Consider the following 19,819-nt stretch of genomic DNA (forward strand, 5'->3'; position numbering starts at 1 on the left):
GAATAGTTGATGTACCACAAAACAAAAATCGTGAAATGATAGGATTGATCGATTGACTGGTTGTTGGAGTTTCAGCACTCTCTGGTATATCAGTTTTTATTGATGGAGAAAGCTGAAGTGCCTGGAGAGAACCACCGACCTTCGGCAGGAAAACTGGCAATCTCTGAATCGAACGCACCTGTCAAATGCGGGTTTCGAACTCATAACCTTAGTGTTGACAGGGCTAATGGTACTGTAGATGAACTACTGAGACCACCCTGCCACCGAGGCTCCTGAATAATGGGAATGGATAGGCATAGATAAAGATATGTATTGCTGTTTCTCATCGTGGCACTTGCTTGAAGTATTCAATGATGAAATTAATAGTTGACATCTTAAAGCAAAGTCAAGACTGTCTCCATCGTCGACTTCAGCGGTACTCAATGATTATTCATCAGTAACTGTTGTAAACTACATTGAACATGTCTCATCTTCCCAAACTCTTCTCTTTTTCTCTTTTTCTGGAGCTTAGTTATATTGATTCGACATTCGAGAAAATAAATCGAAATAGGAATGATATTTTTTTTCTTTTATGAGGGGAGGGGGGGGGGGGGGGGGGGGGGGGGCGAAACTGAGGAAATTGGGTCACATGAAATCCGATAATTTCTTATCTTAATTTACAGGAACAACTGAGTTCACACCCAGATTAAAATGAAATTCCCGTAGCTTTTGTGTAATGTTTTGTATTCCGTTTTTCGCCGTACAATGACAATGAATTGAATTTACATCAATAGTTTAAGAAGACCGACAGGTTAAAAACCTTTTGGAATATCGTCCTCTCTCTAAAATAGATTGGAAATTGTGTCGTCATGTCACAAAAGACGCTCTTTCGTCATATTGTAAAGATTGGTGTATACGGGGAAAATATGATAAAGAAATCTATTGATTCTTATTTAAATAAATGTATGAATGTTGTGGATATTCGAATATCATATTTTGAAAATAATTCAGAAATAAATAAAAGAGTACATAATACTCCTATTTCTAGAATAAGAAACAAACTTCAAGTACTTTCAAACCGGTTATGAAAACTTATGATATAAGTTAGGTATTGTTGTTGAAACTATTTGTCGTTGTTTGAATGCTTTGTAGTAGTCTGTTCCGTTCGTCGGAAGAGCTGAACCCTAATTGCAAGATAAAAATTTCCCCTATTTTCATATATTTGGAGATCTTAGCTATCATATATTTTGAAAAACATATTTAAAAATTATGTGGGGCAGGAATTTTCAGTTGTTTAAACATGTACTTACATTAATTTCATTTTAGAAAAGAGACATAGATAACCGTAGCTTGTTGGAAGTGGACAGACAAGCTTATGAATATTCAAATTTTTAAAGAAGTACAAACATTTAGGTCAGAATATTTCATAACAATAGTCCGCATGGCAATTTTATTACCATTACATTAAAGTTGGACAATAACGAAACTAGATATCGCGTTGATGAAACATCAGTAGCATTATGATATAAATTCACTTATGCCTTCAAAATATATCAGAATATGAAATACATGATGCTATAATACTTAAATGTCAAACAATATGTCAGTTTGTTTTGTCAAATCATATTGTCGGTTACACTGTTGTAGGTATCTAAACCGTCTGCAACGAAGTCCATGATTAATATTGCAGCCATGAATTCGAGTTTAGAGAAAACGTTACGAGTTTTGTGGTAGTTTTATCGCTACGTTTGTTGGTTGCGAAGTCTTCTCGGTTTTATATACCTATTGTTAATGTGTTGATTGATTGTTGATTGCTTAACGTCTGACGACAAATACTTCATGCATGCTCAGAACAAATTATCAATTGGAGTAGAATAAATATGATATCCAAGTGCTCACCATGTGTTACTGGTATTACCTCTACCAGGTACACTCGTTACCAAAGTTTTGAGAGTAAAAGATAAGAAAAAGTGTGCAATTCAGATAAGAAAACCCAAAAGGTACAAATAGAAACCCGGTCGTATCTAATATGGATAGATGTCAGGTTCTGGTCTTTGGTTTGGTTTGGTTTAAGAAAAGCAATTTTTGCACTATATTGTTATTGAAAAAGTTCAACGTAATTTCTATAAATACCAACTCTATTGGCATACTCTCTTTTTAAATCTACATTACAGTAGAACTTGAAATTATTGCTGTGAGTGAAAATTGTCATCATTTTTTTAAAAATGTTTTTGTTTCCAGCAGCATCATGAGAGACAATCAGATAATAAATGTCAAACTGACCCACAAAATAATCAGACTAACACACGCCCTTGTTGCAATTACTTTCAATTTTGTTTGTCGACATTCTTTTTCTTGCTGGAACTATATGATATTAAAAGAAAGATATTGGTGACTTTGTACGCTCAAACACATAATGAAATAGGGATAGTCAAATGATTTGTTGCTTCATGACAGAAAATCAAAACACGCACTTAACAACATCAGAACAAAGCAAAGGAACAGTGCTTTTATTGATTGTCTTCATCGCATAGTCGCACTGACTCTAATATTAGGCATTCAGCACACAACAAAAGCTCACACGTCCCTCCAGTTTTGAAGTCTGTCCTCATATCTTAAAAAATCATTATATGAGCTATAATGACTTGATGTTAATGAAAACAAAATATGATAGAAACAGACGCACAGACGGACGGACAGCTGTATTTCTCCCTTAGAAGCTTTGGGGGGGGGGGGGGGGGGTGGGGCTATAAAATATGCACATTGTCTGCTCTAAAATAATGACTCATCTGTATCTTTTAACATTTCAACAATATTGAAAAAATACGATGTAAAATTTATTTTATAAAGAAAACATAGAATAATATGATAATTAACGATCGTTGTAAAAAAAACGATAGAAAAGATTTTTCAACGAGGATAGTAATCATCTAAAATGATGTGTATACATAAATAAAGTTTTATGTTACTGCTATCAGCTTCAAACTATTTAGGGTCGATAGTCTTCTTGCAGCATACCCTAAAACAAAACACGAATATCGAAATAATCTTAAGGTCAAGTTACAGTAATTGGGCTATGTCACAGATTTTGGTAAAACTTTGCATATAACTCTGGTTCGTTGAACTATTACCAGAAATCGATAAAAAAAATGCATTATTTCTTTTGAAATCACATCTGAAATATTACTGATTGAATTCTTTCAAAAAAAGCGAACATGTGTATAGAAAGCACATAAAATCGGCAAAAAACATCTTAAATTTGTCTTAATCAAATTCCATTTAAATGATATGATTATTTTATATCTTTAAAACGGAAATTTATGTATCAACAAATATAGTTTTTTTTAAGAAAAAGCTTTGTATTCGAAATTAGAGATTTGATGATTTTAGGACAAATTTAAGGAGGTTTTTCTTATAGTTCAACGAGCCAAAGTTGTATGCAAAATTTTACCAAAATCTGTGACACAGCCTATTTACTGTAACTTGACCTTTAGTATGTATATAATTTGTCTACATGTATACATATTTAAAAAAATACTGTAACTGTATCTGCTGTGAATAAAGTTCAATGTGAATTACATACCCTCTCAATTACACAGTCAATAAATACATATGAATAAAAGATGATTTTTGGATGAAGATCAAAGAGATATAGCAACACAACAAATAAAATTACACCCCCCCCCCAAAAAAAAATGAAATAAATCCACACCCCCCATCAAAAAAAAAAAAGAAAGAAAAGAAAGAAATACAAAACTTTTGCAGCGCAATATTCATTTTTTAGAAATTATAGATATTCATATCAAATCATTCAGTTTTATGATCATTAAAGTCATGTAAAAGACACAATTCAGTCACTTTTAATAAATCAACGATGAACAAAATTCTTGTACAGTGCATACATGACATAACCTTAGCTGTTGTAAATAGTAGTTGTTACTTATACATTTGTATCATATAAACTATTATACTATATAAGCATAAAAGGATGCCATTTGCTTTTATAAATGCTTAAACTCTGTGCTGTAAATTAATCAGTATTAACTATTCTTTAGGTAATTTAGTAGTACACGTACATGTACATGTAGTTACCCTTTATATACAAATAAGGAGATATAGTATGATTGCGAATGAGACAACTATCCACCAGAGTTCAAATGAAATGGATGTTAGCAATTATAGGCAACAGTACGGCCTTCAACAATGAGAAAAAACCCATAATCAATTAAATATAATTTAGACGGATCTTTACTGAGTTTTGCCTTAAATTCTGATTCATAACAATACAGGAACAAGTCTGCTATTAAAGGGGCGCAATTGTTGCCCATGGGAATACATACAACCTGTCTATAAATTGTATTACCGAAACGTACATAAATGTTGTAAAGAAGAAATATAAAGCTTTAATCATCTCATCACAGTTCCAATAAGTATATCTATCACATTTCACTTTTTCATTACAGAAGAATGCTTTAAATGAATTACAGCAAATACATCTGAAACCGGATTTTTCAAAGGACCATTTAATTAAATAAGAGAACTAAGATTGTGTAGTAGTGTAGTGTACAGAGTCGAAAAATCATTTAAATCTTTAATCAGTTATACAAAACATACCTTACTGAAAAGAGAACAATCATTACTATGGAGAGCGTCAACAGCACAATGTTTACTATTACAATTACATCTAAATTGAAAGAAATATAACTGTTATTATATTAATTTAGAACTATATGTGTCGACACGACACAATTGCCCCTGCTGGAACCCTAATCGCGAAAAGTCGGTCAATCGGAACGAAAACCAAAACATTTATCAAATTATTATTACACACTTTTCACCAAAAACATCTCAAAATCTACAGGCATCAACCACCCCGCCAAAAAAAATAGAAAAAAAAAAGAAAAAAAAAGGTACAATTTTCTTCAAAGGTCCGTAATATCGCAAAATTTCCACTCCTATCAAAATCAGATGAAAATTTGCATTCATAACGAAAAATGTGCGATCATTAGATTGTTTTAGAGGAACTCTTATTTACAACAAATAAACTTGAGCTACAATAAAATTGTGCAATTATATCCGAATAATGCCATCCAGCATGCAGACGCCATGTACGCCGTGTGAGTAAAATACTACTGAAAAATATGACTTAAAATGAAAACAAACATTTAGCCTAGGGAACTACATTTGTGATGATGTAATGCAATCAGTATCCATATATGGACATTTGCAAATCTGGGACTGTAGGTCTAATTTGCATAACAAATGATAGAAAATCACTTCACTTAATATTTGTTTGGAGTACATATTAGTCGTCAAGGCAGTTTTTTTAAAGAACTTCATCAAAGAATGACATAATCATTGACCTGTCATATGCGAAATGACCATTTTAATTTTTTTCAACAAAAACTGTAAAAACTTTTCTCATTTGTCCTCTGATAATAAATTAATTTTGTTATTCAGTAATGAAGATAAGAATATTACATTAAAATTAGGTTGTATGTTGCAAAATTTATTTGATAAAAGAGAGGAAATATTACAAATTAATGTGCATAACTAGTTTAATTTATTTTGATAAATTAGTAGTTAATGCTACTTTGGAGTAGCAGTTGTCTCCCCTTCCACGGGAACAGATGCCCAGAAACTAGACATTATTTAGTATGACGATAAATTTTCACTTCTGTACTCGTACTCTGAACAACAAATTTATTAATTTTGTAAAAAAATGTTTGCTTCCGTACTCCTAATAACAATTATTATATTTAAATTTACCTGTGTACGTTGTTTTATTTAACGCCATTTTTTCCCAGGTAAGAGTTGTCTTATTGACGCTCTTCCTACATCTTTTTTATTTCTACCTGTAACGTCTATGTTAAAAAGGCACCTACGTTTTAATATTGTATTTATATTGTGTCATAGATCAAACTTATTCGTTCAGTGTATGTTTACTTGTTTTTCTTCAAATGTCTTTTTGATCGAGTTACGCCATTTCAATTGATATTTTATAGTGTGTCTTTTTATGTTGTAATGTTACACTACTGTCTCAGGTTAGGGTGAAGGTTGGCGCCTGTTAAAACGTTTAAACCCGCTGCATTTTTATGCACCTGTCCTAAGTCAGGAGCCTGTTGTTCAGTAGGTGTCGTTTGTTGGTGTGGTTCATAGGGTGTTTTGTTTTTTTATATAGATTAGACCGTTGTTTTTCCAGTCTGAATTGTTTTACACTAGTCATTTTTGGCCCGTTATAGCTTGCTGTTCGGTGTGAGTCAAGACTCCATCTTGAAAGCCGTACTTTGACCTATAATTGTTAACTTTTAATACACTGTGACTTGGATGGAGAGTTGTCTCATTGGCACTCATACCACATTTTCTTATTTAAATTATATGTATTGTACTTTAATTGTAGTTACACAAATGTAGTTATGTTGTTTTTCTTTTCTGCTCCATTCTGTTAGATATTAAATTATAAAAAAAAAATTCTAGTTTATTTTATAAATCTGTTTATTTAGTTATGTATGATTGTACCGCTCTATTTAGAGCACCATGATTGGAAATAGTAAAATATGTCTATGTCAACATATGATAGTTATAAACAATTACCATTTTCAGTTTTTTCTCTATGCCTAGATGGGTTCTGTAACGTCGAACTGTCAGTTACATTTGAGTTTAAATGTACACTGGTAACACTGGAAACGTTGGTATCTACAAAACATATCACTTATCAAAATTATAAAAAAAAACCAAAAAAACTAGAGTACAGTTACTTGCAGTTACTACAAATAAAGGCAACAGTAATATACCGCTGTTCAAAAGTCATAAATCGATTGAGAGAAAACACTTTCGGGTTACAAACTAAAACCGAGGGAAACACATCAACTATAAGAGGAAAACAACGGAACAACAGAAACACTGAAGTGCAACAAAAACAAACGACAACATACATAGAAAAGAACTATTTGATAACAACTGCCATATTCTTGACTTGTACTGGTTTTATGGCTACCCAAACCTCCCGCTTATATGGCAATGTTAAAAAATATCGCTAAAATGACAACACTACGTGCCAGAAATACAGCACAAAAAACGCAAGAACACTCAGCACAGAGAAACGCACAAATAAATAATATAATAGTCGTTACGACATGTAAACCGCAGAATAACAATGATCATCTTCCATTAACGACAGCACAGGACATCACATTTGTAACGAATATATAAACTTGAAATTCATACAATTATTTTCACAATACTAGTCCAAACAATTATCATGACTATGACGGTATTGAAAGACTATTTTAGATAAATGCTGTGACTACGTCATAATTATTTGGACTAACACAATACTTTATCCATGGAAAATGGAAATTAACTCGACTATACCGACAAATAAGACATATATGAAATGTACCGAACATACAGAATTCAAACCACAAACGATAAAACATAACCCAGTATTCATGTAGAATAGTCTAAAATATCATGTAGTACACATGAAACGAATTAAGGTAAAAGAAAAATGTAATTAACTAGTATACTAGTGATATTCCATAAAAAATTGCAACAAAAGTAAAAAAAAACTTGGATGATTTTCGGTCGGAATACCACTAGCGATCCGGGAACTGATAAACTCCAAGATCATGAACCTACTGTTGAAGCCCTTAATATGTTGGTCTCTATATGTTTTATATGTTTTAATATGTTGTTAGATTGCTGTCTCAGTGACGTACATTCTAAATCCCCTTTTATTCGTACATTAAAAATCAGTACAGGAATAGAAATTAACTGTAATATATCGATATATTATATAAGAAAACCCTGAGCAAAAGAAAAAACATTATTAAATAATACAATAAAGAAGAATGCTCACAGGTTTTGAAAGCAAGCCCAAAGTAATAAATTGAGGAGTTGGTATAATATCGTCCTTTCCTAGAATGTTTCACTGTACCGCAAAGTATATTGCATACGGTAACGCTAAAAACAGTACAGGAATACAAATATTTAGGGAAATAGCGATAAACCGTACGGTTGCCTATAATTCCTTACACTCACTTAATTCGAACTTTGGTTGATAGTTGTCTCATTGGCAATCATACCACATATCCTTATTTTTATAACGAACAATGCAATTAACAGAATTGCAATGCAGAAAAAATAACAAAAATCACATATCCCAGTAATTTCACTTTTATCTGAAAAATCAAGAAATTTCCTTTCTCGCCAAATTTCTTTTTTAAATCCTACATTTGAAAATAAGCAGAAAAATATACTTTTTATAATACATCAAATTTTCATTATTTTTGAATTATTATGCATTTTCTCTGAAAATGAATTGTTAACTTTCAGAAGCGAACAAACTTAAGATCATGCAATTTCTACCTCATCAACCTGAAATCTTTCGAAATAGTTCTATATATTTCAACATATTTAAATCTATCCTTATTGTTATATTTGTTTGAGATAAACTGTTTTGTATACAGTTTGTATATCCCAGCAAGAAGAGGATTTTGTTAAAGTAGAAAAAAACCTAACAAAAACAAAAAATGGTACATACCCATATCAATATCTTCCACGCATATGAAAGGGAGCAATTCGGAACAATTCCTGTGTTGATAATGGCTCCATGTTATATAATCCCTGTTTGATGTTTTATTAGTGTTTATGAAAACTGCTACACATTTTCGTCTTTTCTTGTCTGCAATAATGAAAACAACTATTTAACATACATGTTCACGTTTGTATTAATGTACTTAAGAATGTATCTTTATTCCTTTCAAAGTTAACGAAAATATTATAAAGTAAAGTAATTATTAATATATTTCATTTCTAAGTTGTTTTATTTATTTCTATGATTGTATGTGATTTTATTTTGTATGTATTTACCTCTTGTTTCACATGTCAATGTGACGGAGTGTTTTTGAATAAAACATATTGTATTATTGTTTGACATGTCTTCGTGTGGACTGTGCCTTGCTCCGATTTATGTGTCGGTTTATTACAAATCAGGGAATACCTTACGAAATTAATGTGTTATCGTCCTTAATATCCATGTGATATTTGCTGCTGGTCGTCAAGCAGCAATTAATCAATCCTTTTATTCTAGATTTAAAAAGTACTGAAATGACAGCTTTATACAAAACATTGGTTTTTGCATTAGGGTGGTTGCCCAGGTCAATTGAAAATGTATGCTATGGGATGTGGATACTTTTCGAAATCATTATGTTATGCGATTGCTGTATGCTTTTGCTATACTTTTCATATTTTGAGTTAATGTAAATGTGAATTTTGAATTTGAATTGTTTTTTATATGAATTTACAATTCATATTCATAATGAAACAAAATAAGTCACTTGATGGCTATACTATATTTAACATATTCATGTTCGCCTGAAAGCAAGTGAAAAATGCAATTTCTTTTATTTTACACTTGTACAAATCTACTTATTAATTCAACGAGGGATTTATATATGCACTAATATTGATGAAGTGTAACATTGAGTATTTTCAGGTTGGATTTTTATTTGGTTTAATGACAAGATTGTTATCTCGCTTAAATAATCCAAACAACTAATTAAAAGTAGGTTCTGCGTGAATGTCACAGACATTAGGCTCGGCTTTAAGTAAACTGCAAAATTTATTGCAGTACTTTTAGCTAAGAATTGCCGTTTTCATTTAAAATATTTCAGATCGCATATATCTGTACATACACATTTCACAGTACTGATTTGATTGACTTTGTTAGTTATTCACTATTGCTGTTTATTCTATCACGCTGATAGAAGAAATAACTAAAATATGTCTAAAACATACCCCCTGCCGATCGAAAGATTTTGAAAATAACACTACGAAAATATCAGCCAAAATCGCAAAATGAACACATATGAAAAAGGTTTATAACTAAGTAATTATATTTACTGCACATTTTTATACCCTTATTTTTGTTTTTAACGTAGCGTCCTATTTAAAACGGTTTAAGATCAAGTTACAGTAAATGGGCTATGTCACAACTTTGGCTCGTTAAACTTTAACTGAAAAACTGAAAATAAAAAAAATAATGCATTTATTTCTTTTATTTTCTAAAATATTACTGATTGAATTCTTTCAAAATAAGTGAACATTTCTATAGAAAGCAAATAAAATCGGCTTTTTTTTTTGCATTAGACAGTTAAAATTACAAATTTAAATAAGAAATCAGAGTAACTATTTGTCTTTTCTTTAATAGAAGTTTCAATAATAACAAAGACCTTTAAACAGCGGCTGATCTTTTAAAATCAATGAGAGGAACAAAAACACTGATTTCAGATTTAATTGTATATACATGTACACCAAGTAAAAGAAATTAGTGTATATTTACTCGAAGGATTATATCTATCATATAGGATTGAACTTTTAATACTTACCAGTATCTGGTGATAACTTTTTGTATCGAAAATATCTTGACCATACATCTGATGACGAATTACCGACTGCATTCGACAATGTTGTGTTCAAACTTGTACAATTGTTGACAGCATAAGCCCAATTCGCTCGATGACCAATATTATCTGCAACAAAAAATGTTAATGGGAATAGCTTATGGTAAAGGAATTTTCAGTAAATACAGTTTGAATAAAAAAGAAATGAGTTACTACGTTGGTCTCGTTATCAAAGAAACCCAAAGAAAACAGCAAGACAATAAAATTCCAAAACAATCATCACGTCAAAAATATTCAATGACTATTTTTTGTATACATTGGCATGAAATCCGTCAGTTTTGCTAAAACTATTCTAGAATTACTTCAAGTTTTTGAAATGCATTTGTTCGCATGTTTGAAATATCGATATTTGTCGTTAAAACAAATTTTCTCACGGACTTGACTTATGTAAAGTCTTAATATTCTGTGACCTCTTATTGTTTTATACATGCTTAAAATTATTGTACGAAACGTAACCGACAAAATAAGTTTTGTCTTTTTCTTGAGTCACTTCGTTGATTCAGATATAGTAAGATCACCAAGAACTTACTAAACTGGTGTAAACCTCATATTGAGTATGCGAATAATAGATCTAAAGTTTGCACCAATGAGCCTGTCTGAAGCTAGGAATTTAGTGAGTAGTTGACTGAATTTCATTATATTTTCAATTCCCTTAAAAAATAAAGTGTTGATTTACGATCTTTTGTATGTTAATTCACTTGTATATACTCGAAACAATTACTAGTTGTACAAAGTTTTGGACATGGAATCCACTCAATCGTTTAATAAAACATATGTTAATCTCTAGAAGTATTGATAGGTTTAACTCATTCGCAGCTCATGCCGACTGAAGTCGTGATATCGATTTCAACAGGCATTTATCAATATCCAAATTGCCCTTGTTGAAATGGGTTGACCACTGGAAGTCGAGTCTTACAATTAATTGCCTATATACTTGTCTAAATTTGCTATTATTAAACTTTGACAAAGAAACTGTCCTTCTTGCAGCTAAAAATTGTAAAAAAAACCTGTGAAAAATTGCTTAAATTAGGGGGGCTTGAATTAGTATGGTTGCCACTACGTCAGTAGTAAAGATCATACATGTAAAGTGTTAATGTATATGCATAAATAGGGACATGATCAAAATAAGGATGTATTAATGGCCAATCAGTTCAGGTCTGTAATAAACTAGAAAACTGTTTAAACAGTAATATATAAAATCGGACATTTTTGCCTATTTTGCTCGCCGTAAATGTTTCGCCACCACCACCAGTTAACAAGGATGCGCTACTGGTCCAACCGCCACAACGAGAAAATATTGCAGATAATTAGGTGCGAATGAGTTAGACAATAATTTTCGTTCTCATTGAAAGTGATTTCAGTTCGTTAGGGTTTGTTCTACATTTTAGAACTTAAAAATTATTCTAACATCAATGAATTCACATCAAAGATTTCATTTTGCAAATCAAGGTTGAAATGTACAAAAAAAAATTAGAAGATGTAGTATTATTGCAAATGAGGTAAATATCCACCAGAGACCAAAATGACGTAGATGTTAGCAACTGTAGGACCTTCAACAATGAGTAAAACTCAAACTGCATAATAAGCTACAAAAGGCCCCGACATAACAAAAAGTTGAATAATTCAAAAGAAGAAACCAACGACCTGATTTATGTGCAAAACAAATTTATGTATAATACAACAAACGAAAAATAAATATGATATACAGTAAATAACGACAACCTCTGAATTACAGGTTCCCGACTTAAGACAGGCAAATAGGTCTTTCATATGTAATCAGGCTGTTTATAAACTGCAAGACAGTGTATAATTATACAGATTTCAATTAATGTACTCTGCTAAGTAAAAGAAAATTAAATTAAAAAAAAAATAAAACACTTAGGTCCGAATCATTTTTTAAATAAAGTTGACACTGAATAAATGCTTATTAACGAATTAAAATTACATATTAAAGTAATGAATTATTACAGGTGTATTGGGTCATTATAAAAAAACATGCAAATTTCGATGAAGTAATATTTGGAAAAACGATGTCATTGTTTAAATCATTTAAATGTGTCCCTCTATTCTATAGTATGGTAGCAACTATTTTTCAGAAATATGCAATGGGAAAAAATGAAGGGTTCCTTCAATTTTAACAATTTTAAGTCATCCTTTGATAGAATCGTGTCAATGGTGTTACCAATTTAAAACATGCATTTAGGTACTAAATATTATTGTTAAACATCAAACAACTGTTCCAATTTGTTGTTAAGGTTTAAATTACTACTTATTGACATTATTCCTCTAGCTATACATTCTTTTTAAACATAAATTTCAGAATACATTGTCGTAAACAAGTTGGCTGTCCTAATTATGGCTGTTGTAAATACTAAAAAATACACTTAAATTGAATATATGTATAATGTATAAGACGAAATGATAAGAATATGCTTAATCCTTCGTATACAACATAAAAACACTTTCATTTATGAATAAAAATTAAAAAGTATCGCATTTTTATATAGTTATACCACTGACTCTTCAGTAACTCCAATGACACAAAAGTATCACCATTGACAACACATTTCAAATTTTACTTTTATTAAGTACTGAACACAAAACAGAGAACACTGAGCAAAAGAAAAAGAAGAAAAAATAATTCTTAGGCTTAAAAATCTCAAATTATATAACATAATATCAATAACTAAAAATGTCAGTAGTGTTACTAAATAGTGTCATTGGTGTTACCAGCATACACCAGTTTTTGAAAACTTTGTATATGTAATACATGATATTGTTAAAACATTGTTAAATAAGTATTGTTTGTTATAAATAATATGATGTTTCGCTTGTTAAACATGAAAGAAACACCAAAAAATGCTGATTGTCATAATATATTTAGTGGTGTTACTAAGCTGGTCAATGGTGTTATTTTATTAAAATGGTCTCACCATTGACAGTAACACCATTGATTTTCAGGTGTATTTTAAGGTTTAGTTACAAAATAAGGGCTCCATTCCCCTATTTTATATGGTGTTCCTGGTGCATGTTTCTACAATCAATATATATCCTAATTCAAAGTTCAGGAATTTAAAAAAAAAAAGATTTTTATAAGGGTACACCATGGACACTATTTTCAATTACGATATAGCTTGTACTTACTTTTAATATTGTTTTACTAAATTTTCAACATAAATGTTTGTTTTCTTTTGCATAACATGCTTACAGGTAACATTGCTAAGGGAGAAACTATTGTAAATGCTGAAATATTGAGAAAGATAACTCTTACCCTACCAATTTGTCTTTTGGTTACACCATTGACTTAAAAAATGAGACTTTTCCTTTTGGTTAATATTTTTATTATAAAACCAGCATACACCTTTCAAATCATTAAAAAATGTTTGTATGTATCAAATGCAATAAAAAGTGATAATTTCTAATAACAAATGATATGAATAATAGCCCTATTTCAGGTCTGAAGGGATTTATAGTAAAAAATAACAGTTGATTTTGGCTATATCCAAGGGTTTGAGAAAAAATTAAGAATGTTTTTATAACATTTCATACTGTAAACTGTGTATAGTGTATCACAAAACATTCATATCTTTCATATGCAATAGTTATTTTGATACATTTTGATATAGTTTCATGTCTTTTGACTTGAAAAGACCAAATAACATAGTTTTGCATGTTTTTTTGATAATGACCCTATTACGAATACAAAATGCTGGTACAAGCAAATTGGGAACTCGCCATGTGTATTTTCAAGACTCAAGACATGAAAAATGAAGGTTGCAGTAACCGTGAAGAAAAACTGTTCGTGTATTTAACGGGAAACGCAAAATCTTCTTAGTGAAGTGCCACATCAGAAACCTTGCCTTTGGTTATCTCAAGCAATTTCTCAGTGGTTTTGTTTCATGGAAAACTTAGTGCTGATGGCAGATCATTGATTGTTTATGTACGATTTAGAGTTACACATATTGAATATATACCCAGGCATATAATGTAGAAGATTAACATATTTTCACTATTTTAATGCGTTCTTGCTCTTACCCAAATGATATTTAAATTCAAAACGATTACTCCAAAATTATTGCGAGGGTTTTATAAATGCGATTAATGCAACTGGGTTAGTATCGCAAAAACAAAAACTCGCATTCTGATAGCTGACTCATATATCTGAATGCAGCATTTCGTGAAATCGTAATAATTAATCTTGAAATTTAGTTTGTTATGTCAAAATCGTGATAATAACCATCGCAATAAATTCTGAACTTACAGTAATAAATTTTGCTTTCCAAACTTTTGGTACATGTATTATGAAGATTATTCCTGAAACAGAGGTGTTTCGGATGGATATCATATCATACTATTTTTGCTAGAAGCTTTTCACCGATCATTTGTACAAAATAAGGGACAGATTGATCTTAGTGCCTACGAAAGCGTTACAGTTCGATATTAATCGATTATCTCATGTAATTGAAGAAACATAATTGAACATTACATAAAAACATGTGCAATGTCCTCTTTATAGGTTACCGACAGTTGCAAGGCAAAGTAAAATACCTTATCTAAAAGGAGAAGGTATGAAAGGATCCATTACTTGGCCCTTGAAATTGTTAAAAATAGAAAAAGTACTCAAGCCTTTTAAATGTATGTTAGCCCTATTGATAAATGATTTATTGATTGTTGGTGTTTAACGCCGTTTTCAGCACTATTTAATATTTAATGGCGCTCAGTTTTTATTAGCGGATGGAGCCGGAATGCCCGGAGAAAACCACAGACCTTCGGCAGGAAAACTGACAGTTCTAGTCAATTAAGGTTAGAATCGAACATACCAGCCACGTGCGTAGTACAGACTCATAATCTCAGTGTTGATGGGCTAGTGATACAGTAATGTAATTGAACTACTTAGACCACTCGGCCACCGAGGCTCAATTGGTAACAGGGTTATATAATTTGGATACTTTAGTACAGAAAGGTCACGTGTTATGTCACTGTAATATCATAAACATGTAATTGACATATTCGACATAAAATGACCATCTTACGCATTATGTTTTGACAAAATATATTTGTGCAACAGCCTGACCCGAAAAGATATCTTACACACATTAACATCTATGTAAAAGATATCTTGTAGCAAAATATATTATGGGTAAAACTTTTGCTCATATTTAGATATTAATGACAAGATCTCAAATGAGGCTATTTTGGCTTTTTGCAATAAATTCAAGAACTTTGAAGCCGTAATGCAAATTTACAAGAGTAAACAAAAATAAAAACAGCATAATAAGTGATGTCTGACATATTTATTTCTCAAAACCTATGAAGGATGTTGTTTTGGTAGATTTATGATGATTTTTTTTATTTTCGAATTCAAGGGTCAGAAAAGTGACCTTATACCTTCTTCTTAACACAAAATATAGGGTAACATAGTACATACATTACAAGGAAGTAAAATGAAAATGCAACACAACTTTTCCATATTCTAAAGTATCGTTGACAAACATCATTTGAAAATACAAAAGGAAAACATATGAATTACAGGAGGTGTGGGGTTTACGTCAATGAGACAGTAATCCAACGAGAAAATTACCAAAGAAAAAACAAAAAAATTAAGAGGGCAACATATAATCTTGAACAGCAGAATGATTTCTTTTTTATTCTTTAATTCAGAACAGTCACCTGAGTGTTTAAATTATTTATATTGTTTAAAAATAATTTTGTTCTTCTGTTGGATACGTAGTAAAATACAGATTCTTACCCTTTCCGTCGCATCTAAAGTAATATGAACTAGAATAGCAATTTACATCAAATTCATAGCCATCTTTCTTATAAACACAATGGTACCAAAATGAATATATTGTCGGTCGTACAATCTCCATATCTAAAAATGAAAGCATTTAATGGCAATTTTGCTATTGTATGACAGTCATCTAATATCTTATTAAGACAATTACTGTTGGCTAGTGTTTTTATTAAATTAATGATAACAAGCAAACTAGCCTTTTCCCAGTAATTGAAATCTAGGAAAATATGATTTATGTATTAGTTGTAATCGTCTCTGAGCTAGCTTTCAGAAACTGTAAGCACTCGTAGATCGGATATTTGTGTCTCTCAATTAGTTGTTTTGTTATGCCTCGTACCGATCTGATTAGCCAAGTCCTTTCTATCTGACTTTAACTGTTTGTTCTTATGCTGGTATTTCAGACCACTATCCCGGAGTATAGGGGACGGGGTTGAGCGCTCCAAAACATGTCAAAATCCGCAACATTCTTTATATGTTTGACCACAAACAGGAGCATGTAATTCACTGGTGTCAATAGTTGCAGTCTGACATATTTAGTTTTCGTTTACTGCTTCAGTATGAATAAAACTGTTGATTTTTTTTGTTATGCCCATCCTAGGAACATTATGTTTTTCGGTCTGTGCGTCCGTTCGTTCGTCCGTCCGTTCGTTCGTCTGTCCCGCTTCAGGTTAAAGTTTTTGGTCAAGGTAGTTTTTGATGAAGTTGAAGTCCAATCAACTAGAAACTTAGTACACATGTTCCCTATGACATGATCTTTCTAATTTTAATGCCAAATTAGAGTTTTGACCCCAATTTCACGGTCCACTGAACATAGAAAATGATAGTGCGAGTGGGGCATCCGTGTACTATGGACACATTCTTGTTTGAATTGTTTCACATGTAACACAAAATAGAACCGTTCTTGTAATTATTTTAGTTTTCCGAAGGCACGAAAAAAGATTAAAATTGATAAGTTCAAGTCTAAATTTATAATTGCAATCCCATGATTAACCATGTTTAGCCATTTTCCATGAAAAAAATTACATCATCAGATAAAATTGGTTTCATTTTAAGTAAATTTTTTATCAATCCTTGACAGTCTTTTTGGTTCAAACTGAACTATATTTCGAAGTATAAAATCTCTCCTGTATTCATAATTAGCAATTTCTAGAAGGCATGCGCGAAATCACCAGACATTTGAAGAACTGTCAAAACAGGGGTTTCATTTATTTTGAATTCACATTACATAAAATCGTAAAGGTGAAACCAAACATAAAGAAGATTTCATAAAATTGAAGTATGTCATGAATTTATTTACACAATTTATTGAATTATTGGTCTAATGAGATTACCAAAGTGAAACCAAAAGTCTTAGGTGCGCCGATACACCGGACTGCACTGTCCATAAAAAACGCAGTGGACTACTGGACTTTATTTTGGAAGAAATTGTTGTTGCGTTTAAATGGTTTGAAATAATTTTGTGTACCTAACAACCAATTACATTTTTATTAATAATTGATATATGTCATGTAATTTTAATTCCATTTTAACAAGGAAACTTATGTTATGTTATTATAAACATCAAACTACCTGTCTGATACTTGAATAACGGAATTCCAAATCCGGATGAGCAGAAAACTGAGTCGTTTTGACAGGTAGTAACACAACCAGTGTTATCGGTAACTGGATACTTTTCAATACTGGTAATGCATAGACATAGGTTCATCTGTAAAAAAAAATGTGTCAAAGTGAAAACGTACGAAGTCACTTGAGCGGGATGGTTCATGTATTGACACTAAATTATTTTAACTTTAATCTACAGCTAGAATGCTAGGTTTGCCATATATTGTCATTGCATCCCAATTTACATGGTCATGTGAAAGTTGATAACGATCAGTGGCAAAATTGCATGCATATTCAGAATAATTGGTATGTCGACCATGATATGTCTTTTCTTGTTCAAAGAGTGTTGACAGGTTGCTCTCTAATTGACGTATATACATTTTGTTAACCACATCTCATTATATGCATACATGTATTACACCAGATAAATATAAACATTCAGTGTGGAGCATCCTGACGAAAAAATAAATGTTCAACTTGCAAATATTGTGCATTGATTTAGTTTTTGTGTCTTGTGATTTTGTATTACTTCCTTAGGGTTTGTGTTATTTCTGATTGACTGTAAGTCCCCAAATGTAAAACTAGCCCGATATAATTTGCACGGACTTGATGTTTCCTTGATACCTATACATATAAAACATTTGTTGAACTCTATAAATATTATAGCGCACAAGTGTTCCTTATTATCCTGTCTTGTTGCAAGTTGACGCAATTAGATACAAACTTGTGATTGTATGTGTACGTGTAAGTAGGTACTCTGAATAATTTATAAAGGAAAACGTTTGTTGACCCCTAGATATCCTTTTTAGATATTTGTGCTGCTGGCTACTGTTTCATTGACGTATACCAAGCATTTCCTTTTATTTATAAAGAATTGTGATAATTAATGCAACATAATAATTATTAGGCAAAACGATATGGCCAAGTGATCTCCAATTTTGTATGATTCTGCAAATCTACAGGAATTTGAATATAAATAGTCTCAACTATATACCTTTACATTTTTCAACAGGTTTTTTATATATACCTATAGAATTTTTTTTATATAGTGTTTCCTTTGGCATAAGATACCCTTTAATTTAATTTCGATCCGGCGATTATGTCGGGTTTTTATGAAAATTTGCAACAAAGGACATTTATAATCAATTTAACCATTTGAAAACTTTAGTATTCAAATATCTCGTGCATCGGTAAAAGTAACTTCAAGACAAGAACCATATTTTTCAATCTTTACAAAGATACCTTTATAGAAAAATAAATTATTTTGCCCTGAATTTTGTATGATGATTTTACTACAATTTCTAAAAATAATTATTATAAATAATCTACGTAAATAATTATCAACTACAGAGAAAAAAATTGAAATCTTAAAACAAAAACATACGAGAAATTACTCAACAGGATACATTGCTGTTTTAGGTAAAAGTACACAAATCAACAAAGAGCGAAAGACAAATAGTGAATAAAGTCCAACCAAATAAAAGTTCCTTCAATTTTGCAAGGACTTACTTGTAGAAATAATTCGTTATATATTTACAACTAGGGAAAGTTAACACTAGATGATGCTAATTGTTCTTACATAGTAGACAAAATAATTCAAGTTTGTGCAACGGAATGCACATTGGAAAACATTATCTCTAACTACAATAAAGCTGAGATTGCTATTTGCGAAGTAATCCGACAATCGTTGCTTGTCTCTTTTTGGTATATCAATGTCAATACACCCTGCAAAATATGTAAAGTTTATTACCAATCTAGACAACTTTAGGATATTGATTTTTGATGACATTACAACTTATTTTTGTGTTTTGCTAATTTTCTGATAAGCTAATGTTTTGAATGTACTTGTTATTTTGTTATCAATTATACCAGAATTAAGTTCTTTGTCTTCTATTGTTATTCCACCGATCTAATTGAAAAAGGAGAAGGAGTGAGATTAAAATAAAAAGATTTCACTTAACCCTTTCACATGTTTATG

General features: G+C 31.0%; 2 long non-coding RNA genes across 2 annotated transcripts; both read right to left on the reverse strand.

Moving 5' to 3' along the window:
- Positions 1–2,803: 2,803 nt before the first annotated feature.
- On the reverse strand, positions 2,804–4,672 carry LOC127707799 (uncharacterized). Its single transcript, XR_007985014.1, has 2 exons — positions 4,594–4,672; positions 2,804–2,998 (listed from the first exon to the last, which is right to left on the reverse strand). It is a non-coding gene; the product is annotated as an uncharacterized LOC127707799 (long non-coding RNA).
- A 1,925-nt stretch (positions 4,673–6,597) lies between these two features.
- LOC127707796 (uncharacterized) lies at positions 6,598–19,550 on the reverse strand. Its single transcript, XR_007985011.1, has 6 exons — positions 19,421–19,550; positions 17,809–17,944; positions 16,195–16,317; positions 10,371–10,514; positions 8,525–8,665; positions 6,598–6,675 (listed from the first exon to the last, which is right to left on the reverse strand). It is a non-coding gene; the product is annotated as an uncharacterized LOC127707796 (long non-coding RNA).
- Between the last annotated feature and the right edge of the window lie 269 nt (positions 19,551–19,819).

Source organism: Mytilus californianus, unplaced genomic scaffold (genome assembly GCF_021869535.1).
Source record: "Mytilus californianus isolate M0D057914Y unplaced genomic scaffold, xbMytCali1.0.p SCAF_7, whole genome shotgun sequence".
NCBI lineage: Eukaryota > Metazoa > Mollusca > Bivalvia > Mytilida > Mytilidae > Mytilus > Mytilus californianus.